This window comes from Triticum urartu, chromosome 5A (assembly GCF_056163025.1).
Source record: "Triticum urartu cultivar PI428250 chromosome 5A, HENAU_Tu73, whole genome shotgun sequence".
NCBI classification, from domain to species: Eukaryota; Viridiplantae; Streptophyta; class Magnoliopsida; order Poales; family Poaceae; genus Triticum; species Triticum urartu.
The window spans coordinates 485480300-485506672 of record NC_141877.1 but is presented as its reverse complement, the minus strand read 5'-3'; positions in this window follow the sequence as shown (position 1 = coordinate 485506672).

The window sequence follows — 26373 nt, the reverse complement described above, 5'->3', positions numbered from 1 at the left end:
AGACGGTTACTAGTCCTTGCTCAAGCTTAATATGTAGGAGAATATAGTGGAAACTGCACACGCATGCATAACTCATCAATTACATTACTATAACCTTGACTAATATATAAGGGAAACCAAATACGCACAAGATAGTAACACTCACTTGAAGTTGTAAGGAAAGAGTATTATATCTTTGTTTTGATTTATTATCAACGATTCTAGCATGCTGGCCTCGGTTTCTGCGGCATGAAATTTAACCTGAGTTGCATCTATGAGATTTGTGTTAATGAACCCAATATCACCGACTTGTCTTTTCTTCAATTCGATGATCTTCAATCTGCATAATATAGTGAGGATGATTATAAATACATGCAATGAAAGAGCTAAGCTATATAGAGAAACTTAATGACAGAAGTAGTACCACTTACAGACAGTAGCAGGTGACAGTTGCTTTATCGAGGGCCAATTGATTGAAGAACTGATAGAACTCCTCAAATGGAACAGGCAACAGATCAATTCCAACGAGGTCATCCTCTGGTTTAACTCTCGCATACAAAGTACTCCTCCCCCCAGAGTCTCTGCAGATTTTCAAGTACCAATCATGCAATCTTCGCATCATCGTTGATAGAGATCTTTCATCTTTGACGAGAGGCTTCCCGTACTCGTATCTTTGTATTTGCACGTCCATGGGGTCATAATGTACTTCGTCGGGCAGGTAATCTGCAGGATTGCTATAACCGGGCACCATCCTCGGATCATTATCGACGTTGTGGCTAGGCACCTTGAGCGGGGGCACGATTGCTTCGCTTGTTCGCCGAGCTGGGCAATTTGTTTCCCAGCTCGTCGTTGTTTCAGCCTTTGATCACTGACAGTACTTCCCGACCGCTCCGCTTCGGCAAATTCCTTTCCAATAATGCGGTCATAGTTTCCTTTCGGCGAATCAGACTTCGGTGGTTTTGTCAGGGCAGCTAGAGTGCGCTTCACTTTCACCCGATCTACCTTCTCCTCCGGAGGTGGATGTTTCTTTGCTTTCACCCCTTCAAAGAATTTCTTCACTTCTTCTCGCGCGATCTCGGCGTTCTCCTCCTGGGTCCTCTCGTATGGTAACTTCTCTGGAGTCTTCAGAGAAGGACCGAATCTGTATGTCCTCCCGCCTCTGGTTGTACTACTAGACGCCGACCGAGCAGACGTAGCGGTTGTCTTCTTTACTTGCTTAAGCGGCGGAGGAGAAGGACTACGACGCGCCGGAGCAGCTGGAGCGGCGGCAGGTCTCTTCCGCACTTGCTGACGAGGCGGAGAAGGAGGAGGCGGGCTGCTCGGGCGCGTCGGCGCAGGCGGAGAAGGAGGCGGAGTGCCGCCGCGCGCCGGAGAAGGAGCCGGCCGAGGGCCCTGATCGTCACTCGCCGGAGGAGGAGGAGGCGGTGGAGGCGGAGTGCCCTGACTCGCCGTAGGAGGAGGAGGAGGCGGTGGCGTCCAGTTCGGAAGGTTGATGAGGTCCTTCCGCCATAGGCATGGAGTCTTCAGAGTAGACCCCAGCCGAGTCTCCCCTTCACCGGTAGGGTGGTCAAGCTGGAGGTCCTCAAATCCCTCCGTTATCTCATCCACCATCACCCTAGCATATCCTTCTGGAATCGGCCGGCAGTGAAAAGTTGCGCCGGGTTCAGTAGGATAAACAGAGCCAACAGCCGCCTTGACCTTCAAATTCATCCATTGCGTCATAAGGTGGCAATTTTGAGACTCCGTGATAGCATCCACGGGATAGCTGGCAGGAGCCGTCAAGGCATGCTCTAGCCGAAGCAGCTCGGTGGAAGCCACGTTGCTTCTGCGCTGAGATGGCGGGGTAGCTTTGGGGGAGGCTTCGGCAGTACGTTTGCTGCGATTTGCTTCTCGTTCCTCTATCGCGTCCACCCTTGCTTGCAGCGCCTGCATTTGGGTCTGCTGCACTTTTTTCCTCCTCTCATGGGATTTGTAACCGCCTGCGTCTGGAAACCCAACCTTCCACGGAACGGAGCCTGGCGTGCCTCGTGTCCGTCCAGGGTGCTCAGGATTCCCGAGCGCCATTGTGAGCTCGTCGTTCTCTCTGTCTGGAAAGAACGTCCCTTCCTGCGCTGCTTCGATATACTGCTTAAGCTTACTGACTGGTATGTCCATTTGATCGTTCGTCCAAATGCACTTCCCTGTTTCAGGGTCCAGGGTTCCGCCAGCCCCGAAGAACCAAGTCCGGCAATGGTCTGGCCAGTTATTTGTCTCTGGTTCGATCCCTTTATGAACCAGATCATTCTCACTCTTGGACCACTTAGGCCGGGCTACGAGGTAGCCACCTGACCCCGTGCGATGGTGAAGCTTCTTCTTCGCAGCATTTTGCTTGTTTGTCGCCGACATCTTCTTACTCTTTTCTGATGTCTTGTGGGCCACAAATGCGGGCCAGTGATCTCTGATCTTCTCATATCTGCCCTTGAATTCTGGTGTCTCATTTTTTTCGACAAACTTATTCAGCTCTTTCTTCCACCTCCTGAATAGTTCTGCCATCCTCTTCAGAGCAAAAGACTTGATTAATTTCTCTTTAACTGGGTTCTCTGGATTATCCTCAGGCGGTAGGGTGAAATTTGACTTCAGCTCAGTCCAAAGATCATTTTTCTACATATCATTGACATAAGACACCTCAGGGTCTTCTGTAGCTGGCTTAAACCATTGCTGGATGCTTATCGGGATCTTGTCCCTAACCAGAACCCCGCACTGAGCAACAAATGCGCTCTTTGTCCGGAGGGGTTTAATAGGTTGGCCGTCGGGCGCGATTGCTATGATCTCAAACTTTTCATCCGAGCTCAACTTTTTCTTCGGGCCTCGTGTCTTTACCGAAGTTGTGCTCGATTCGGAGGGCTAGAAAAAACAACAAAGACTTAATTAATATGTGTACATACCAAAACAATGAATGCATCAATCAGCTAGTCAGCATAGGCTTAACTAATATATATACCAGGCCGGACTCGGTTCGGTCACCGGAGCCGTCATCACGGTCTCCTTCTTGCATCGGCATTGGGTCACCGGAGCCGTCCTCATGTTCTTCTTCTTGCACCGGCATTAGGTCACCGTAGCCAGCTTGTTCACCCTGTCCTTCCAGACCATCGGTTTCGTTGAGAAACAACGAGATGGCATCACTTCCTTCTGCGATTATGTCCCTCAACAACGCTTCTTTTGTTGCTTCGTCTAGGGCGGTGTCCATAGTTTCTACAAATATTTACAACATGGCAATTATTATTCAAACATGATAGATGGATATATTAGTGCCAAACGTAGAACTAGCTACCTAATCATAGTAAGCTATCGGGAGGGGGTATATATCGCCAACGACGGCACTACATCTATGTCCCTCGACGACCCTCGTTCCCGATAAAAAAAAGAGGAAGAAGAAGAAAAATAAGAGGAGAAGAAAGAATAGAGCAGAAGATAGGAGAAGAAAGAATAGAGGAGAAGATCTCCTCTATTCTTTCTTCTCCTCTTTTTTTCTTCTTCCTCTTCTTTTTTTATCCTCTTCTTCCTCTCATGTTCGATAGGATCGCCGAGGGGTCGGGAGGTTGCGTAGTGTCTCAGGATTCAACAAAACCATGTCTTCATCATTAGGCGAAAGTAACATGTGCATGATGGTACGAAGCTCTTCAAAGTTGTTCTGGAACGGACTCCCAGATAGGATAATCCGCCTTTCGATACAAAGTTCAGCAAGAGCCTTCCGAATATCGCTATTTGGAAGGCCTTTGCTGAATTGGTACCAAAAGGCGGATTATTCTATCCGGGACTCCATTCCAAAACAACTTTGCAGAACTTCGTACCAACATGCCCTGGTTACTTCCGGCTAATGATGAAGGCATGGATTTCTTCAATACTTTGACACTAGGAAACCTCTCTCGACCCCTCGGCGATCCTCGACCCCTCGAACCCTCGACGACCCTGGAACCCTCGACCCCTAGACGACCCTCTTCTTCCTCTCATGTTCGAGAGGATCGCCGAGGGGTCGGGAGGTTGCCTAGTGTCAAAGCATTCAACAAAACCATGTCTTCATCATTAGGCGAAAGTAACATGTGCATGATGGTACGAAGCTCTTCAAAGTTGTTCTGGAACGGAGTCCCAGATAGGATAATTCGCTTTTTGGTACAAAGTTCAGCAAGAGCCTTCCGAATATCGCTATTTGGAAGGCCTTTGCTGAATTCGTACCAAAAAGCGGATTATTCTATCCGGGACTCCATTCCAGAATAACTTTGCAGAACTTCGTACCAACATGCCCTGGTTACTTCCGGCTAATGATGAAGGCATGGATTTCTTCAATACTTTGACACTAGGAAACCTCTCTCTACTTCCGGCTAATAAGAAGAAGAAGAAGAAGAAGAAGAAAAGAAGAAAAAAAAAGAGGAGAAGAAGAAAGGAATAGTGGAGAAAAGAGAAAATAGAATATATTCTATTTTCTCTTCTTCTCCACTATTCCTTTCTTCTTCTCCTCTTCTTTTTCTTCTTTTTTCTTCTTCTTATTTATTTCTCCTCTTCTTTTCGGTAGAGGAAACCCTAAATAGCTAGCAAGTTTCGTGGGTGTTAGATACATGTGGCCTTCGGTGTCGGACACTACATCCACGTCCCACAAGTGACGTGGGCGTCGAAGCCCGCGCCACTTGTGGGATGTGGGTGTAGTGTCCGACACCGACGGTACATGTATCTCACACCGACGATACTTTCTATTTAGGGTTTCTCCTCTACCGCTCCTCGACCTCTCGACGACCCTTGTTCCCGATAAAATAAAGAGGAAGAAGAAGAAGAAAAAAGAAGAGAAGAAAGAATAGAGGAGAAGACTTCCTCTTCTTCCTCTCCTCTTCTTCTCCCTCTTCTTCCCCTTCTTCCTCGCCTCTCTCATGAATGTCCGACGTTCTCGACCCCCCCCCCCCCCCACGTTCTCGACGTTCTTCTCCTCTATTCCTTTCTTCCTCTCCTCTTCTTTTTCTTCTTTTTTCTTCTTCTTATTTATTTCTCCTCGTCTTCCTCTCCCCTCTTCTTCTCCTTTCTTCCTCTTCTTATTTCCTTTTTCCTCTCATTCTTTTTCTTTTTCTTCCTTTCTTAAAAATACATGAAGTAGTATTGCTTGTTTTTTTAAAATAATGATCAAATATAAATTTTAGAAAAAAGTAAAGGTTTTGCCTAATTCATTGTTCATATGAATATACAAACATTTGAACATATCATCATATATATTAACATACATTTTCTTTGGATATGCATATGAACATACATACATACATTTTTCTTTCATATGAACATACATACATACATTTTCTAAAAATCTGAACATACATACATATAAACATACATACATACATTTTCTAAAAATCTGAACATAAACATACATACATATGAACATACATACATACATATAAACATAACATACATACACAAAAAATTCTAAAAATCTGCCTAAAAAATCTAAAAATCTGCCTAAAAAAATTATATGAAAAAAAGCATACATCATCCATCCATCCATATAATGAACATATACATCATCCATCCATCCATATAATCAACATATTCATATGAAAAAAAAATATATGAAAAGGATCGAGGGGACAGGGAGGAAAGGGGGTCGCCGGAGCCGGACCGAACGGGGAGGAGGGGCGGCGTCGATGCAGGGGCGGCAGTGGGGGCGGGCGCCGGCGACGACGACAATGGTGGGGGCGGGCCAGGGCGCAGGGGCGCGGCCGTGCGTGCTCGGGGACGGGGCAGGGGCACGGGGCGGCGGCCGGCGTGGGCTCGGGCGCGGGGCAGGGGGACGGGGAGACGGGGATGGCGGCCGGCGGCGGCGATGGCGACGAGGAGCGCGCGAGCGATTTGGGCAGCCTGGCGGCGGGGGCAACTGGCGACGGGAGGCGAGGGAGATGTGAAATTGTCAGAAGTCCTGGTTATATAGCAAGGGCATTGGTCCCGGTTCGTGGCACCAACCGGGACCAATGCCACCCTTTAGTCCCGGTTGGTGCCACCAACCGGGACCAAAGGCCAATTTTCGGCAGCCCAAAGGGCGGGAAGCGGCGGCCTTTGGTCCCGGTTGGTGGCACCAACCGGGACTAAAGGGTGGCATTGGTCCCAGTTGGTGCCACGAACCGGGACCAATGCCCCCTTTAGTCCCGGTTGGAGCCACCAACCGGGACCAATGCCCTTGTGCTGCCCGCGCCCATAAGTTTAGTCCCACATCGCTAGTTGAGAGCGGCCGGCACTGGTTTATAAGGTCTGCTGCCTCCTCCCTCCTGAACTCCTCTGAATAGCAGGCCTATGGGCCTAATTTGACACTGCTTTGCCTGTGGGCCTATTGGGCCTTCTGCGGGCCTGAATTCTGGCCCATGTAGGGTTTCTAGTTGTATTCAGGCCGTGGAGGCCCAGTAGGTGGCATTTTTTTTGGTTTTTTCTTTTTTATTTCTATATTTTTTTGGTTTTTTATTTTTTTTATTTCTACTTAAAACTAAATACTTACAGTTTTTTAGTGTTTTCTTTTTGCTTTTAGTTCACAAAAATTATAAATTTTCTGTTAGTGCCATTAGTTTTAAATTTTAAATAGTTTAAATTTGAATTTTTAAAAATTTGTGTGAATCACTAGTTTATGAATAACTTTACTATAAAATTAGAATTTTTTTCTATTTATTTTTTATTTCTACTTAAAACTAAATACTTACAGTTTTTTAGTGATTTCTTTTTGCTTTTAGGTCACAAAAATTATAAACTTTCTGTTAGTGCCATTAGTTTTAAATTTCAAATAGTTTAAATTTGAATTTTTAAAAATTTGTGTGAATCACTAGTTTATGAATAACTTTACTATAAAATTAGAATTTTTTTCTTCTTTGCTATTTATTTTTATGAATCACTAGTTTGTGAATCACTAGTTTATTTCTATTTAAAATTAGAATAACTTTACTATTGATTTTAGGTCACACAAATTATATTCTTTTTGCTATTGAAGAATATTATAGTTTTATTTTAGTTGATCATAACATAATATTTTAATTGATTGTTTTTATTTTCATAAAAGTTTTGTAGTTCATTCTGTTTGCTATTAATTCATTCTTTGAGCTAAATGACTCTGAAATTGGAAAGCATTTCAAAATGAACTCTGAAAAGGTTGAAAGTTGGCATGGTATCATCATTTCACCCACATAGCATGTTCCAAAAAGTAGAGAGGGTTACGACAAAAACTTGATGCACTTCGTGTACAAAATGGACAATCACTTTGAAAGTATCAAAGTTTCGAACCATAAGACATGAAAGCATTTCAAATGAACTCTGAAAAAGTTGAAAGTTGGGATGGTATCATAATTTCACCCACATAGCATTTGCTTATTGCGGGAGAAAGTCTTCACTTTTTCTTTGCTTGTGTCATTTGCTTATTGCGCCATAACCATGGATAATCTTCATTGTTTATCAGCATGCTTGGGTCAGCCTTGACATTGAAGGGAGGAATTTCATGAAACTTTTCATAATCTTCAGACATGTCTGTCTTGCCGTCCACTCCCAGGATGTCCCTTTTTCCTGAAAGAACTATGTGGCGCCTTGGATGAGAACTGGCATCATAATGAACTTCCGCTTCATGCACATCCAAGGAGGAAGGTTATACATACATAGAGTCACGGGCCAGGTGCTGTGATTGCTGCTCTGCTCCCCGAAAGGATTAATGCCATCCGCACTTAAAGCAAACCATACATTCCTTGGGTCCTTTGCAAACTCATCCCAGTACTTTCTCTCGATTTTTCTCCACTGCGACCCGTCAGCGGGTGCTCTCAACTTCCCATCTTTCTTTCGGTTCTCACTGTGCCATCGCATCAACTTGGCATGCTCTTCGTTTTTGAACAGACGTTTCAACCGTGGTATTATAGGAGCATACCACATCACCTTCGCAGGAACCCTCTTCCTGAGGGGCTCGCCGTCAACATCACCAGGGTCATCTCGTCTGATCTTATACCGCAACGCACCGCATACCGGGCATTCGTTCAGATCCTTGTAGGCACCGCGGTAGAGGATGCAGTCATTAGGGCATGCATGTATCTTCTCCACCTCCAATCCTAGAGGGCATATGACCTTCTTTGCTGCGTATGTACTATCGGGCAATTCGTTATCGTTTGGAAGCTTCTTCTTCAATATTTTCAGTAGCTTCTCAAATCCTTTGTCAGCCACAACATTCTCTGCCTTCCACTGCAGCAATTCCAGTACGGTACCGAGCTTTGTGTTGCCATCTTCGCAATTGGGGTATAACCCTTTTTTGTGATCCTCTAACATGCGATCGAACTTCATCTTCTCCTTTTGACTAATGCATTGCGTCCTTGCATCGACAATGACCCGGCGGAGATCATCATCATCGGGCACATCGTCTGGTTCCTCTTTATCTTCAGCAGGTTCACCCGTGGCAGCATCATTGGGCACATCGTCTGGTTCCTCTTGATCTTCACCAGCTCCCCCCGTTGCAGCATCACCGTATTCAGGGGGCACATAGTTGTCATCGTACTCTTCTTCTTCGCCGTCTTCCATCATAACCCCTATTTCTCCGTGCCTCGTCCAAACATTATAGTGTGGCATGAAACCCTTGTAAAGCAGGTGGGAGTGAAGGATTTTCCGGTTAGAGTAAGACCTCGTATTCCCACATTCAGTGCATGGACAACACATAAAACCATTCTGCTTGTTTGCCTCAGCCGCATCGAGAAACTCATGCACGCCCTTAATGTACTCGTGGGTGTGTCTGTCACCGTACATCCATTGCCGGTTCATCTGCGTGCATTATATATAATTAAGTGTCCAAATTAATAGAAGTTCATCATCACATTAAAACCAAAGTGCATACATAGTTCTCATCTAACAACATATAGCTCTCCAGAGCATCTAATTAATACCATACATTGAAACTATGTAAAACATTTCAATGCGAAAACAAATGTGATTTATAATCGCAACAAAGGTAACAATTGATCCAACGGCATAATGATACCAAGCCTCGGTATGAATGGCATATTTTCTAATCTTTCTAATCTTCAAGCGCATTGCATCCATCTTGATCTTGTGATCATCGACGACATCCGCAACATGCAACTCCAATATCATCTTCTCCTCCTCAATTTTTTTTATTTTTTCCTTCAACAAATTGTTTTCTTCTTCAACTAATTTTAACCTCTCAACAATAGGGTCGGTTGGCATTTCCGATTCACATACATCCTAGATAAATAAAATCTATGTCACGTTGGTCGGCATAATTTTCATAAACAATAAATGAACCAATAGTTATGAAGATAATATACATACCAAATCCGAATCATAGACAGGACGAGGGCCGACGGGGGCGGATACCAAAACCGTCGCACTATACAAGATGCAATAATAAATGTAAGAAAATGATACAAGTATCTATCTAAAAAGACAAGTAAGAATATTTTTCCTTTCAGAAAGAAGATAAGAACAAGAGGCTCACCATGGTGGTGTCGGTGATGAGATCAGCGCGGGTGATCGACGGCGGTGAAGATGGGGACGGGGCGTGACGGACCGCTAAATCTAGACAAATCTCGAGGAAAATGGAGCTTGGAGGTCGAGCTTCGAGAGGAGAAAGTTTAAGTAGTGTGGCTCGGGCATTCCATCGAACACCTCATGTGCATAGGAGGTGAGCTAGAGCACCACAAACCCCTCCCCTCGCCGGCCAGAGAAAAACAGAGCACTGGAGTGCTCTACTCGCGGGTGAGGGTATATATAGGCACCTCATTGGTCCCGGTTTGTGGCAAGAACCGGGAGTAAAGGGGAGCCTTTGGTCCCGGTTCAGGCCACCAACCGGGACCAATGGTGGTGGGCCAGGAGCGAGGCCCATTGGTCCCGGTTCGTCCCACCAACTGGGACCAAAAGGTCCAGACGAACCGGGACCAATGGCCCACGTGGTACGGCCGGCCCCCTGGGCTCACGAACCGGGACCAATGCCCACATTAGTCCCGGTTCTACACTAAACCGGGACTAATGGGCTGAGCCGGCCTGGACCATAGCCCTGTTTTCTACTAGTGTTTTGACTCCGACAACAACCTAAAAATAAAAATCCGGTCCATCCAGTCTGGACCGCATACTCGAACGCCAATGCCAAATTCATGGCACCCCAGAAATGCCAGCCACCCATACCAACAGAGAATGTTTGGTCTTCAAACAAGCCGGCAAGGCAGCCGCCAGAGACGAAGAAGGGTCTCAAAGCGACGATAGCGACGAAGAGCCCAGATCACCGAACATAGGAGGGCAAAAGAAATCCCCCCCCCCATATTCAATCGGTGAATGTGGTAAATACCACCCAAATTGCCAACTTGGACCAGATATGCACCCTTAGGGATGGCAATTCAACGGAACTAGCCGTCCCACAATATAAACTAGGGCCGGTCACCTTCAACTGCACGGATCATCCGGTTAACGCCAATCAGGGCAATCCAGCCGCACTAATCCTCGACCCAATAGTAGACGGGTTCCACCTCACTCGAGTCCTTATGGACGCAGGTAGCAGTCTAAACCTTCTTTACCAGGACACAGTGCGCAAGATGGGCATCGATCATTCAGCGACCAAACCCACTAAAGCCACTTTTAGAGGCATCATACCAGGTATGGAGGTTAGCTGTACAGGCTCCATTGCCTTTGAGGAAATCTTTGGATCACCAGAAAACTACCGTATCGAAGAGTTAATCTTCAAAATCGCCCCTTTTCGTGGTGATTATCAAGCACTGCTTGGACGAACCGCGTTCGCTCGATTCAATGCGGTGCCACATTATGCCTACTTCAAGCTCAAGATGCCCGGTCAACGCGGCGTGATCATGGTTCATGGCAAGGCCGAACTTTCCTTTGGCACCAACAAATACACCACTGCCTTAGTAGCAGAAACAACGAGCAGCACGTTGCAGCTGAACCTTGAGTCGACCTCCAGGCTCCCGGACACCCTCAAGGGGCTCCGAACTACTTCGCGGAAGGATACCCCGGCTCGTCCAGAGCTCAACTAAACACTCTGGCAAAGGCCATGACAGGCCAAACTCAGCGGTACAACCACCCTTCGGCACGTAAACATATCTTATATTTCCTTCGCAGGTTCACCTTTGCACCAACCAGGACGGACTACACGGAGGCAGCTTGAACACGTTAGGGAATCCTTAGACATTCCCTGCAGTGAACGTCCAGCTATATTACGGATCCGCACTCAACCTCTTCCCCCTGGTCACAGCAGGTTCGGCTATCACAACCCCTTTTAATCACATTACTTGTACCCATACGCATAGACGTATTATTCAAATACAACATGTGGATTTATATGACGTTTACCTGCTGATTATTTCTTATCGAAATCATTTTGTCAAGTGGCATCCGTACATAGCGATATGCCTTAAATATGCCAGGGGCTTCATTTTTCCTGTAACACGGCAATAAAAGTCCGAACACCTTCATGGAAGTTCGGCACCACGAACCTATAGCATTATATGCATCAGCTCCGAATCATGTCTTGGGCCAATAGTTGGGTTTGCACGGCTCCCATGTTTTGGTACCTTACGTTCCGCTATATCAGCTAAGGTAGCACTAGGAGAAATACTGCGATTGTGTCCCGGTTCTTCCGGATTAGCACCTCAGTAGAGAAAGCCGAAAATTGACTATCATCATACGGCAAGAGTTGGTCAGCTGTTCGAGCGGTTACAAAATCTTTATGGATTTCTCCTGCATAATGCCATAACCAATGCAGCATGCGAAGGATCGGTTTTTTTCTCCGATCAGGCGCTTATAGAGCCCCTAGTACGGTCTTCCAAACACAAGGGGTTGCGCCGACCATACTAAAGCTCCTATGGCTAAGTGAGAGTGATAAAGCCCTATAGTCCGATTGCCTGGTTCGTTGTGCTGAGCACCTCCTTCGAAGGACCCAAAACTGGGATAAAGAGTGCTCAGCTTTATCTCGAACACGGCCGTACTTCTTATGTGGGGGCAGAAGCCAACGACTGGCCAACTCTCAGGTTTAATATAAAAACGGCTGCATAGGAGGTCAGACTTTTATGTAACAGACGACAAATACACGACCTTGTTCAAACATTACAAAGGACAACATGATTGGCATTCATGGAAATATAATGTCCTTGGTACATAGCTCCGCTGCAAGGTAGGATCATTTCAGGACACTCTCATAATATTATTCGGTCTTACGGTGCTCCTTCCCCTCTGGGGGTCCTCCGGTCATCAACTTTTCGGCATCCATCTTCCCCCAATGCACCTTTGCACGGGCGAAGGCCATTTGCGCTCCTTCTATACAGACCGACCGCTTGCTGATGTCAAGTCGAGGGCAAGCGCTTACAAGCTGCCTCATGAGCCCGAAGTGGCTGCTTGGAATCAGCTTGGCAAGCCATAGCCGGATAACCATATATTTCATGGCTAGTTCTGCCGCCTTATATAGTTCGATTAGCTGTTTCAGTTGATCGGCAAAAGGCACCGGATAATTCGGTGCCAAATACTGCGACCAGAAGAGCTTATCTGCGGTTTTCCTTTCTTCGGCTCGGTAGAATTGGGCGGCATCTAATATGCTGGAAGGTAGCTCGGTAAATACACCTGAGAAATCCGGATTCAAAATCAGAAACATAGTTTTCCCTTCAAATACTTGCTTTACATGGGAAACCTTACCCGCCGTGATCCTTCTCGCCTCTTGGATCCCCTACAGGGTGCTTTGGGTTTCCCCCTGGGCATCGCTCGTGGATTGACGCGCCTTGGTGAGTTCGGACTCTTTCTCCGTTAAACTCTGCTCCAAGGTCTTGCATTTACCTATGGCCTCTTGCAGCTCCTACTCAGCATTAATAACTCTGGCCTCGTGTTTCTCACGAAGAGTCCGCTCTATGGCCGCCTTTTCCTCGGCCTTGGCAATGGCCCTTTTGAGGGCCTCGACTTCGGTTATAACCCCTAGCACAAATTATTCGGTTTATTTCATACTGAAACATTTATTTCACAATAAATGTGTGTAACACTTGTGCATACCTTGTTTATCCCTCAACTGCATTTTCAATTGGCCAAGTTCTTCTATGGCCCGCTCGAGACTTTGATTCAGTCCGAAGATCTCCGCAGTATGAGAGGCAGCAGCCGCTACAGGTACCTTCTTGACACAGAAGAGAAATCAATGGCATTCAATGAGTCTTCCTACAATCATCAATTCGATCCCCTGTCCGGTTCTTTCTTTCACCGAACAGTGTATCAGGGGCTACTATCTATACTATGACACTCTTCGACAACTCATAAAACATACCTCAAAGCCTCTTATAAGGCTGATACAGGCTTCGTTCAGTCCACTCTCAGTTGACTGAATCTTCTCAATCACCGCACCCATAAGGGCGAGGTGTTCATCAATGATGGAGGCATCTTGCAACGCCACCAACAAAGCATCCAACACTTCTGGATGGACAGAGGTCGCTGATACGTCTCCAACGTGTCTATAATTTTTGATTGCTCCATGCTATATTATCTACTGTTTTGGACTATATTGGGCTTTATTTTCCACTTTCATATTATTTTTGGGACTAACGTATTAACCGGAGGCCCATCCCAGAACTGCTGTTTTTGCCTATTTCAGTGTTTCGAAGAAACGGAATATCAAACGGAGTCCAAACGGAATAAAACCTATGGGAGCGTTATTTTCTCACGGAACGTGATCCAGAGGACTTGTACCCTACTCCAAGGAGTCAAAGAGGCGGTCACGAGGGCGGGGGGCGCCCAGCCCTAGGGCTCGCCCCCTGCCCCGTGGGCCCCTCGATGCTCCACCGACATACTCCTTCCTACTATATATACCTACGTACCCCTAAACGAACAAATACGAAGCCAAAAACCTAATTCCACTGCCGCAACTTTCTGTATCCACGAGATCCCATCTTGGGGCCTATTCCGGAGCTCCGCCGGAGAGGGCCGTCATCACGGAGGGCTTCTACATCATCATAGCCTCTCCGAGGAAGTGTGAGTAGTTTACCTCAGACCTTCGGGTCCATAGTTATTATCTAGATGTCTTCTTCTCTCTTTTTGGATCTCAATACAAAGTTCTCCCCCTCTCTTGTGGAGATCTATTCGATGTAATCTTCTTTTTGCAGTGAGTTTGTTCTGAACGATCAATTGTGGGTTTATGATCAAGTCTATCTATGAATAAAATTTGAATCTTCTCTGAATTCTTTTATGTATGATTGGTTATCTTTGCAAGTCTTTTCAAATTATCCGTTTGGTTTGGCCAACTAGATTGGTAGTTCTTGCCATGGGAGAAGTGCTTAGCTTTGGGTTCGATCTTGCGGTGTCCTTTCCCAGTGACAGAAGGGGCAGCAAGGCACGTATTGCATCGTTGCCATCGAGGATAACAAGATGGGGTTTATTTCATATTGCATGAATTTATCTCTCTACATCATGTCATCTTGCTTAAGGCGTTACTCTGTTTTTAACTTAATACTCTAGATGCATGCTGGATAGCGGTCGATGAGTGGAGTAATAGTAGTAGATGCAGAATCGTTTTGGTCTACTTGTCACGGACGTGATGCCTATATACATGATCATGCCTAGATATTCTCATAACTACGCTCAATTCTGTCAATTGCTCAACAGTAATTTGTTCACCCACCGTAGAATACTTATGCTCTTGAGAGAAGCCACTAGTGAAACCTATGGCCCCCGGGTCTATTCTCATCATATCAATCTCCATCTCTTTAATCTTGTTTTGCTTCTTACTTTGCCTTTACTTTTTACTTTGCATCTTTATACCAAAAATATTATATCTATCAGATCTCACTCTCGTAGGTGACCGTGAAGGGATTGACAACCCCTAATCGCGTTGGTTGCGAGTAGCTATCGTTTTGTGCAGGTACGAGGGACTTGAGCGTGGCCTCCTACTGGATTGATACCTTGGTTCTCAAAAACTGAGGGAAATACTTACGTTACTCTGCTGCATCATCCCTTCCTCTTTGGGGAAAACCAACGCAAGCTCAAGACGTAGCAAGAAGGATTGCTGGCGCTGTTGCCTGTGAGTCTATGCAAAAAGTCAACATACCAAGTACCGATCACAATCCCTATCTCTCGCATTACATTATTTTCCATTTGCCTCTCGTTTTCCTCTCCCCCACTTCACCCTTGCTGTTTTATTCGCCCTCTCTCTCTATCCTCCCTCTCTATTTGCCTCTTTTGCCTGCTTGCCTTTTGTTTGCTCATGTGTTGGATTGCTTGTTTGTCGCAATGGCTCAACCGAGATTTGGTGATCTTCACCTTAAAAGGATAGAGGAGATCGAAAACAACGTTAGGAAGTTTATGATTTTGTAATTTGAGCAAAATAATTTCTTTAGAAACGAACTTAAGGAACAAAAAAGTTTTATGAGTTATATGAATAAAGAGCTTGATGATATGTCTAAAGAATTTGATGGTATAAGATCCCAAATTGCTCATCTAGAAAAGATGACTGCTGAAATTTCAGATATGCAAGCCACCTTAGTCAATAAGATGGCCGCTAAACCCAATTGCTATGAAAATCAATATGAAGATCTAAAAGTTATTGATGTGTCACCTATTAAATGTTTGTTTTGCAATATGAATCTTGATGAAACTGAATATGATCTTCCTTTACCTAGAAGGCGTTCTAAAAACTCGGAGTGTTTAGATCTTTATGATGAAATTGATGAAAGTGGGATTGAAAGAAATAAAAATCTAGATGTTGCTAAACCCACTATATTGGATTTCAAGGAATTTAATTATGAAAGTTGCTCTTTAATTGATTGTATTTCCTTGTTGCAATCCGTGCTAAATTCTGCACATGCTTATTGTCAACATAAAGCCTTCACCAAACATATTGTTGATGCCTTGATGCAATCTTATTAAGAAAAACTTGAGTTGAAAGTTTCTATTCCTATAAAAGTCTATGAGGAGTGGGAAACAGCTATTGAAATTAAAATTAAAGATCATGAGTTTTATGTTTTATGTGATTTGGGTGCTAGTGTCTCTACTATTCCCAAGACTTTGTGTGATTTGCTAGATTTCCGTAATTTTGATGATTGCTCTCTAAACTTGCATCTTGCGGATTCCACTATTAAGAAACCTATGGGAAGGATTAATGATGTTCTTATTGTTGCAAATAGAAATTATGTGCCCGTAGATTTCATTGTTCTTGATATAGATTGCAATCCTTCTTGCCCTATTATTTTTCTTAGACCTTTCCTTAGAACGGTTGGTAAGATTATTGATATGAAGGAAGGGAATATTAGATTTCAATTTCCATTAAAAAGGGGCATGGAACACTTTCCAAGAAAGAAAATAAAATTACCATATGAAACTATCATGAGAGCCACTTATGGATTGCCTACCAAAGATGGCAATACCTAGATCTATCCTCGCTTTTATGCCTAGCTAGGGGCGTTAGACGATAGCGCTTGTTGGAGGCAACCCAATTTTATTTTTATTCCTTACTTTTAGCTCCTGTTTAGTAATAAATAAATTATTTAGACTATGTTTTGGTTGTTTTTTTTGTGTTTAATTAGTGTTTGTGTCAAGTAGAACCGTTCGGAAGACTTGGGGAAAGTCTTGTTGAACTTGCTGTAAAAAAACAGAAACTTTAGCGCTCACGAGAACTGCTGTAATTTTTATTGGATGAGTGCTATTTAGCTAATTATTTTTGAATATGATTAATAGATAAATTCCTCACGTACAGCAATTTATTTTAGAATTTTTGGGGTTCCAGATCTCGTGCTAGCTACAGATTACTACAGACTGTTCTGTTTTTGACAGATTCTGTTTTTCGTGTGTTGTTTGCTTATTTTGATGAATCTATGGTTAGTAAAATAGTTTATAATCCATAGAGAAGTTGGAATACAGTAGGTTTAACAAAAATATAAATAAAGAATGACTTCATTACAGTACCTTGAAGTGGTCATTTGTTTTCTTTCGCTAACGGAGCTCACGAGTTTTCCACTTTAAGTTTTGTGTTGTGAAGTTTTCATGTTTTGGGTGAATTCTTTTGATGGATTATGGAACAAGGAGTGTCAAGAGCCTAAGCTTAGGGATTCCCATGGCACCCCCAAGATAATCCAAGGACACCAAGAAGTCAAAGCTTGGGGATGCCCCGGAAGGCATCCCCTCTTTCGTCCAATTCCATGGGTAATTTACTTGGAGCTATATTTTTATTCACCAACATGATATGTGTTTTGCTTGGAGCGTCTTGTATTATTTCTGTCTTTGTGTCTTAGTAGGCCACAATCATCCTTGTTGTACACGCCTTTTGAGAGAGCCATACATGAATTAAAATTTGATAGAATACTCTATGTGCTTCACATATATCTTTTGAGCTAAGTAGTTTTGCTCTATGTGCTTCACTTATATCTTTTGAGCGTTATAATTTTTCTCTATGTGCTTCACTTAGATCTTTTAGAGCAAGGTTGTCACATCCCTAGTTCTGGTATGACCTAGGCTAGCCTTCATGTTTGCATCATGTTTAGATTTCATTGAAATTTGAAATGGGGATTTGTGAAACCCTCAGAATCATTTCTGGAAATGACCCAAGTAAAAAAATTGCTCCAAAAGGGTCCAAGAAAATGCTCATGTTGCTCTCTGAAAATATTGGACAGAGATAAAAGTCAAACCAACATTTTCAGCAGCTCATAAGTATTTATTTGGCCATTTGGAATTAATCCAGTAATTATTTGCTTTGGATATATATTTGCTATATATATATAATATATGTCCAAAAAAATTGAATTTTGGGGAGGGGCTTTGGATTAATCCCTGAGGTCCCTGCAAAATTTGATAGAATTAAATAAAATGGTTTAGTAGTTTTATTAAACCAAACAAATGACAGAAAAATAGAAAAGAAAACAAAAAGGAAAAGCTTACTTGGGTTACATGCAGCCTGGCGCTGTGCAGCCGGCCTGGCCCAGCGGCCCAGCAGGCCGGCCCAGCCGACTGGCACTGCCAGTCGTCCCCTTCCTCGCGTCAGGAGGACAGGGGCATGCGCTCGCCGCCGCGCGCATGGGCGCCACGCCACCAGCTTGCCTGACTGCCTCCCCCCCGCCAGCGCGACGCCGTGGTTGACCTCCGCTGCCGTCTGGATCGATCCCTCCCTCTCTTTCGCTCTCTCTCTCTCCCTCTCCCTCGCTTTCTCGCGCGAACAGCCGAGCACTGCCGTAGCCACCGTTCACCGTAGCCACAGCCGCAGCCTCCCCCTCGCCCCTCCGTCGAGTCCACAAGCTCCGCCACATCCCCGCCTACCTCTCCGTCAAGCCACGCGCCTCGGGAGGCCTTGGAGTGCCTCCATCGCCGTCATCTTCATCTCCGGCCACCGTGGATTCCCATCGCCGCACCGTCGACCTCAGCGTGTCCCTGAGCTCACCAACCCCTCCGTTCGATCCACTATGAGCTTCTGCGATGATCTCCCCCTCTCACATGGCTCCTTTCCTCCCGCTAACACCGTTGCCGTTGCGGGCGAGAGCTCGACTTCGCCGTTCATGTCGCCGCCGTGGCCACTGTCACCTAGGGCCGCGACCGAGCACACCACCGTGCTCAGTGCAACGCCAGGAGGCCGTCGAGGCATTCCATAGCCCTGTCGTGCCCCGTAGCTCAATTCCGCATGAACCCGTGCTCCGGCCGCCGCTACGAGGTTTGCTCCGGCGAACTCCGGCCACCCCGCGTCCTCCCGTCACCTCCCCTGGACGCGCGCGAGCCTAGGCTTCGCGCGGGTGGTCTCCGTCGCCCAAATGGTCGCCGAAAACGCGATCCCAAGGCCCTCTGCCGCGTTCGGCCTCACCAGCGGCTAAACGCCGGTGGGGCTTGACCCTTTGACCTCGTCGGCCCGTCAGGTGGGCCCCATGGATCAGGTGATTAGCTTAAGGCTAATCACCATCTAACTAAACCCCTGATTAACTGACGCGTGGGCCCAACCCCATTAACTAAACCAGTTTAGGCTTAATTTAATTTAGGATTAGCCACAGACACTGACGTGTGGACCCCACACGTCAGGTCTGACCTGGTCAGCCGCCTTTGACCTGCTGACATAATGCTGCTGTCAAGCTGACGCAGTTATTCATTTTTTGGTATTAAAATAAATTAGGAAAATCTAGAAAATGATATAAACTTCAAAAATTCATAGAAATTCAACCGTAGCTCAGATTGAAATAATTTATATATGAAAAATGATTAGAAAAATTCAATCTATCCATCTGCACCATTTTCATGCATGACAAATCAATCTATACATGCTGTATATATGAAAACATATAAATGGCATATTTAAGAGCTTAATTTGGAGTTGCAATTGAACCCTTGGTTCAAATGGACTGCAACCAATTAAATGCTAGATGCATTAACTCAAACAACATCACATACACATGCCATGTTCATGCATCATATGCTTGTGTTTGATTTCTGACACCGTTCCTTCTCGATAGGTCCTGCTCCGGAGAACGAGCCAGAGTTCCTGTGTCTGTCCCTTCGGGGAAATGTCACGCGGTGACTTCCGGAGTCCTGCTAGCCTGCTACAGCCCAGTTCACCGGAGTACTATTAGCCCGGTTGCTACAGCCCGGATTCACACGCTGATGACCAATATGCTCGATGTTGTTTCATGTATGCCTATCCCTGTAAGTCAGTGCCACTTTGGGTTCACGACTAGTCATGTCGGCCCGGGTTCTTTGTCATATGGATGCTAGCGATACTATCAAATACGTGAGCCAAAAGGCGCAAACGGTCCCGGTCCATGGTAAGGCGACACCCATGGGAATACCGTGCATGAGGCCGCAAAGTTATATGAGGTGTTACATGCTAGATTGGTGTGACCTAGAATCAGGGTCCCGACAATGGTGGTGGATTTGTTTTAAAGAAACTATTGATCTCTCATGCTTCACTTAAATTATTTAGAGAGTCTCTTAATAGCATGATAATTTGCTTAATAATAATATGCTTGGCATTCAAGATTTGTGAAACTTTCTTTTGAGTGTGTTGAATACTAAGAAAAGATTGAAGCATGATAATTGTTTTGAGATATGGAGGTGATAATATTAAAGTCATGCTAGTTGAGTAGTTGTGAATTTAAAGAATACTTGTATTAAAGTTTGTGACTCCCGTAGCATGCATGTATGGTGAACCGTTATGTGATGAAGTCGGAGCATGATTTATTTATTGATTTTCTTCCTTATGAGCGGCGGTCGGGGACGAGCGATGGTCTTTTCCTACCATTCTATCCCCCTAGGAGCATGCACGTAATACTTTGCTTTGATAACTTCTAGATTTTTGCAATAAGTATATGAGCTCTTTATGACTAATGTTGAGTCCATGGATTATACGCACTCTCACCCTTCCACCTTTGCTAGCCCCTCTAATACCGCGCACTTTTTGCCGGTATGATACACCCACCATATACCTTCCTCAAAACAGCCACCATACCTAGCTATTATGGCATTTCCATAGCCATTCCGAGATATATTGCCATGCAATTTTCCACCGTTCCGTTTATTATGACACACTCCATCATTGTCATATTGCACATCCCGGTAAACTACCGAAGGCATTCATATAGAGTCATATTTTGTTCTAAGTATTGAGTTGTAATTGTTGAGTTGTAAGAAAAATAAAAGTGTGATGATCATCATTATTAGAGCATTGTCCCAGTGAGGAAAGAATGATGGAGACTATGATTCCCCCATAAGTCGGGATGAGACTCCGGACGAAAAAAAAGAGAGGCCAAAGAAGCCCAAATAAAAAGAGTCCATAAAAAAGAGAAAAGTCCCAAATAAAAATAAAAAAATAAAACAAATGAGAGAAAAAGAGAGAAGGGACAATGTTACTATCCTTTTACCACACTTGTGCTTCAAAGTAGCATCGTGATCTTCATAGTAGAGAGTCTCTCATGTTATCACTTTCATATACTAGTGGGAATTTTACATTATAGAGCTTGGCTGGTATATTCCAATGATGGGCTTCCTCAAATTGCCCTAGGTCTTCATGAGCAAGCAAGTTGGATGCACACTCACTTAGTTTCTTTTTGAGCTTTCATATACTTATAGCTCTAGTGCATCCATTGCATGGCAATCCCTACTCACTCATATTGATATCTATTGATGGGCATCTCCATAGCCCGTTGAAACGCCTAGTTGATGTGAGACTATCTTCGCCTTTTTGTCTTCTCCACAACCACCATTCGATTCCACCTATAGTGCTATATCCATGGCTCACGCTCATGTATTGCATGAAGATTGAAAAAGTTTTGAAAAAGTTAGAGTATGAAACAATTGATTGGCTTGTCATTGGGGTTGTGCATGATTTAAATACTTTCTGTGCTGAAGATAGAGCATAGCCAGACTATATGATTTTGCAGGGATAACTTTTTTGGCCATGTTATTTTGAGAAGACATGATTGCTTTGTTGGTATGCTTGAAGTATTATTATTTTTATGTCAATATAAAATTTTGTCTTGAATCTTTCGAATCTGAATATTCATATCACAATTAAGAAGATTTGCATTGAAATTATGCCAAATAGCACTCTGCATCAAAAATTCTCTTTTTATCATTTACCTACTCGAGGAAGAGCAGGAATTAAGCTTGGGGATGCCTGATACGTCTCCAACGTATCTATAATTTTTGATTACTCCATGCTATATTATCTACTGTTTTGGACTCTATTGGGCTTTATTTTCCACTTTTATATTATTTTTGGGACTAACCTATTAACCGGAGGCCCAACCCAGAATTGTTGTTTTTTGCCTATTTCAATGTTTCGAAGAAACGGAATATCAAACGGAGTCCAAACAGAATAAAACCTTCGGGAACGTGATTTTCTCACCGAACGTGATCCAGGAGACTTGGACCCTACTCCAAGGAGTCAAAGAGGTGGTCACGAGGGTGGGGGGCGCCCCCCCCCACTATGGTGCGCCCCCTGCCTCGTGGGCCCCTCGATGCTCCACCAACGTACTCCTTCCTCCTATATATACCTACGTACCACCAAACAAACAGATACGGAGCCAAAAACCTAATTCCACCGCCGCAACTTTCTGTATCCATGAGATCCCATCTTGGGGCCTGTTCCGAAGCTCCACCGGAGAGGGACGTCATCACGGAGGGCTTCTACATCATCATATCCTCTCCGATGAAGTGTGAGTAGTTTACCTTAGACCTTCGGGTCCATAGTTAGTAGCTCGATGGCTTCTTCTCTCTTTTTGGATCTCAATACAAAGTTCTCCCCCTCTCTTGTGGAGATCTATTCGATGTAATCTTCTCTTTGCGGTGTGGTTGTTGAGACCAATGAATTGTGGGTTTATGATCAAGTCTATCTATGAATAAAATTTGAATCTTCTCGGAATTCTTTTATGTATGATTGGTTATCTTTGCAAGTCTCTTCGAATTATCCGTTTGGTTTGGCCAACTAGATTGGTAGTTCTTGCCATGGGAGAAGTGCTTAGCTTTGGGATCGATCTTGCGGTGTCCTTTCCAAGTGACAGAAGGGGCAGCAAGGCACGTATTGCATCGGTGCCATCGAGGATAACAAGATGAGGTTTATTTCATATTGCATGAATTTATCTCTCTACATCATGTCATCTTGCTTAAGGCGTTACTCTGTTTTTAACTTAATACTCTAGATGCATGCTGGATAGCAGTCGATGAGTGGAGTAATAGTAGTAGATGCAGAATCGTTCCGGTCTACTTGTCACGGACGTGATGCCTATATACATGATCATGCCTAGATATTCTCATAACTATGCTCAATTCTGTCAATTGCTCAACAGTAATTTGTTCACCCACCGTAGAATACTTATGCTCTTGAGAGAAGCCACTAGTGAAACCTATGGCCCCCGGGTCTATTCTCATCATATCAATCTCCGTCACTTTAATCTTGTTTTGCTTTTTACTTTGCCTTTACTTTTTTACTTTTCATCTTTGTACCAAAAATACCAAAAATATTATATCTATCAGATCTCACTCTCATAAGTGACCGTGAAGGGATTGACAACCCCTAATCGCGTTGGTTGTGAGTAGCTATCGTTTTGTGCAGGTACGAGGGACTTGAGCGTGGCCTCCTGCTGGATTGATACCTTGGTTCTCAAAACTTAGGGAAATACTTACACTACTCTGCTGCATCATCCCTTCCTCTTCGGGGAAAACCAACGCAAGCTCAAGACGTAGCACTACTAGGAAAAGGCCTACTAATGGCGCACCTAATTTGGCCATTAATGGCGCATTAGTGGTGCGCCATTAGTAGCACGCCATTAGTATATTTTACTAATGGCGCACCATAGGTGCGCCATTAGTATCTGGTATACTAATGGCGCACCCCAGATGCGCCATTAGTATATACAACAGTGCGCCATTAGTATGCCTCCCAGGGGGCCATGTCTACCCAGGTGCTTTGGCATACTAATGGTGCACGACAGCAAGATGCGCCATTAGTAACTTCGGCATACTAATGGCGCACTCTTTAATGATGCGCCATTAGTATCCTTTGGCATACTAATGGCGCAGTATGATGTGATGCGCCATTAGTATGAATATTAGGTTTTTTTATTTTTTAATTTTCATTTTTTTGCACAGGTTACAAAATGTATAATTGGACAAAATATCGACAGCACACATCAACAACAGATTCATAGAATACAATAGAAGATTAGTCTCTGAATACAATTCATCATTTTAGTCTCCGAATACAAGTCATCATATTAGTCTCCGAATTGAAAAGACCGAACAAAGATAGAACATTATATTACAAGTCTCGAGACCGCGAGTTTTTCTTCACATTACAAGTCGATATCGATCATCTAAACTACCATCACATAGAAGAGAGCTGCGGTCATCACGATGAGCACCATCACGATGAAACTCATCTTCATCCGGTTCCTCCAACGCTCCCTCCCCTCTCCCGCTAGATAGCGGGCGAATCTAGATTTGGCCTCGGCCGTAGTGGCGTACCCTTTGTAACCGTTACCGCTGAATCGGTGAACCTGTCTCCGACACTCCTCCCAGTCGTCGTAGACTCCGGGAACCTTACCCTTGTACACGACATACGACGGCATCGCTATGCAGTAGCCAAACGAAACGTTAGTACCAATTCATAGACAATACATAAGCAATATATAAGTATGCAACAGAACGATCGGAAGAGAAAAGCAAGACATTAATAGCATCGATTACATCATAAGTTGAACGACTCTCGAAACCAAAGAGACATACTACAAGTTCATTAAAGTTTAATTACAACATGAGACTCAAGGGACCGGAGTGTGGATGAAGCCGCCGTCTATCGTGGGAGTCATGAAAGAACGGGCGTTGTCAGCCTGCATTTGTAGGATTGTGTCGATGTCACTGTTGGACGGTTGATTTCTGAGGTAGAACTGCCCCGCGGTACGAAGGACATCTTGATGGATGATTTCCGCAAACTCCAACTGGATGCGAAAGAATTCTTGTCTGATGTCCGCGTCCTGGATTGCCGACACGCTCGCGGCCCAATCTTTGAGTCTACTCGGTAGCAGAAGTTGATGATGGTCCCGTACGATCGCCGGCATGTGATGGATGGCGTAGTAGGCACCCTTCTGACCGCCAGGCGGCTGCTTGACGCAGCAGAACGTCGTATTGTGGGAGAACACGTGCTTGCCGTACTTACGAATAGGCCTGGTGAAGGTGCCTCCAGATTTGATGTAGCCGGGGAGAACATCATCAAGAACCTTCTTGACATTTGTGTAGTCTACGTTCGACTGACGGTCCGGGTTGAAATACGTGGCCATGGAATATTTGGGGCTTAGGAGGATGAGCGTGCAACGTGTGTCACTGCAGAAAACACGGAATGTTAAAAGAAAAACGATCGAAATCTAAGAATTCATATGTTACGGGGCGGTTGAGGGGAGGACTTACTCGGGAAAGTAAGGCACGAGGAAGTTATCCTTATCTTGGTTTGCCAGAATGACGCCTTCGAGGTAAGAACTCGCGACTTGCCGGTCCCCAGTGCTGCCCAAGATCTTGGCACGCATGTAGAAGGGGTCGACTATCACGATGTCCGGGGTCTTGTCGCGAATGATCCGCATCTCCATACTCAGCGAAAATAGCCGAACGAAGGTGTAGTGCAGCGGATGAAGGTTCAACATAGCGTGGATGTCATCAAACCGCAGGACGATCGTACCCCCGATGGAGTTATCCACAAAGCCCTTGCCCTCTGGCACCTTGGCCGCGAAAACCGAGTATGCCACATCCTTCTCTCCGAGACGCTGCTTCTCCAAAGAAAGAACACTGTCATGCAGACTCCGCATAGCACCGGTTGCAGCATCAAGCATATTTCTCGGTAGCATCGGCCTACCCGCCACATGCACCCTCCTCGAGATATCCTCAGGTGAAGGTGGCCCGTCCTGAGCACGGATCGTACTCTATGCCGGCTGGCCCGCACCCTTGTTAGTCTTTCTTTTGCGTGCCTTCTTCTTCTCCTGTAATGGGACAGAGTTCTGCTCACAGACCGCCTTCTTGAGTGTGTTGGGGATGATCATATTTCGCACCTCGCCTATCTGAGGCTCGGTGAAGTCGGCAGCTGGAGGCGTCTCCTGAGAGCTGAACTGCAGACGACGCCTGTTGCAACTTGGCTTCTCCGCGGTACCATCTAGATCGCGCACGTCTTTTGTTGGGTTGGGTTCTTGAGAAGGAGGCTCCATGAAGTCGCCACCGTACCCATGATCGGCAAAGTACTGATCGACATTGGCAAATGTATCGTCGTCGTCGTCGTTCTGATCCTGTGCCATATGCATGTTTGGATCCAGTGGCATAGGGATGTCCGGCACCGTTGCGGCGGTCTTGCCATGGGGCCGACTTGGCGCCGGCACGACTGGCGGTGTTGTCTTTGGGGTGGTGTCCCCCGCCCCCAAATGAATCTGGCTCTTCAGCCAAAGCAGGGGCCAGCTCAGGCAGGCGCTGAGGGTCATCACATCATCATCGTCGGCCCCGACGGGTCGAATCGGAGGTAACAACTCGTCGCAGCCTGGCAGCACCCGAACCAGTTGAACCCTAAACAAGTTGGGTGGCATCTAGGTACCGTGGAACAAGGGGTTGCCCGGTTGAACGATTTTGCCCTTGGCGACATCGACCAACTCGTTGTTCACGAAGTGCAGGAGAGTGCACGGAACGTCGGCGGCGCCCTGCGAAAACATGTAGGGCGTCAGGGATGCCCAGTCAAAGGCATGGAGATGAAGTCCTCGGCCGAGAGAGGCTTAATTAGTTACCGTGATGATGGCGTCGAGCTCGGCTAATGTCGAGGCACCGCCAACGGCGGGCGTGCAGTTGACGGAGGGGCCGCTTGCTGCAGAGGTGCCAGCCGACGTACACCCGGGTGCATTAAGCTCCCATGCCGGCGTTGGAGACACCAATGCCGCCTCCCCCAGAGACACCAATGGC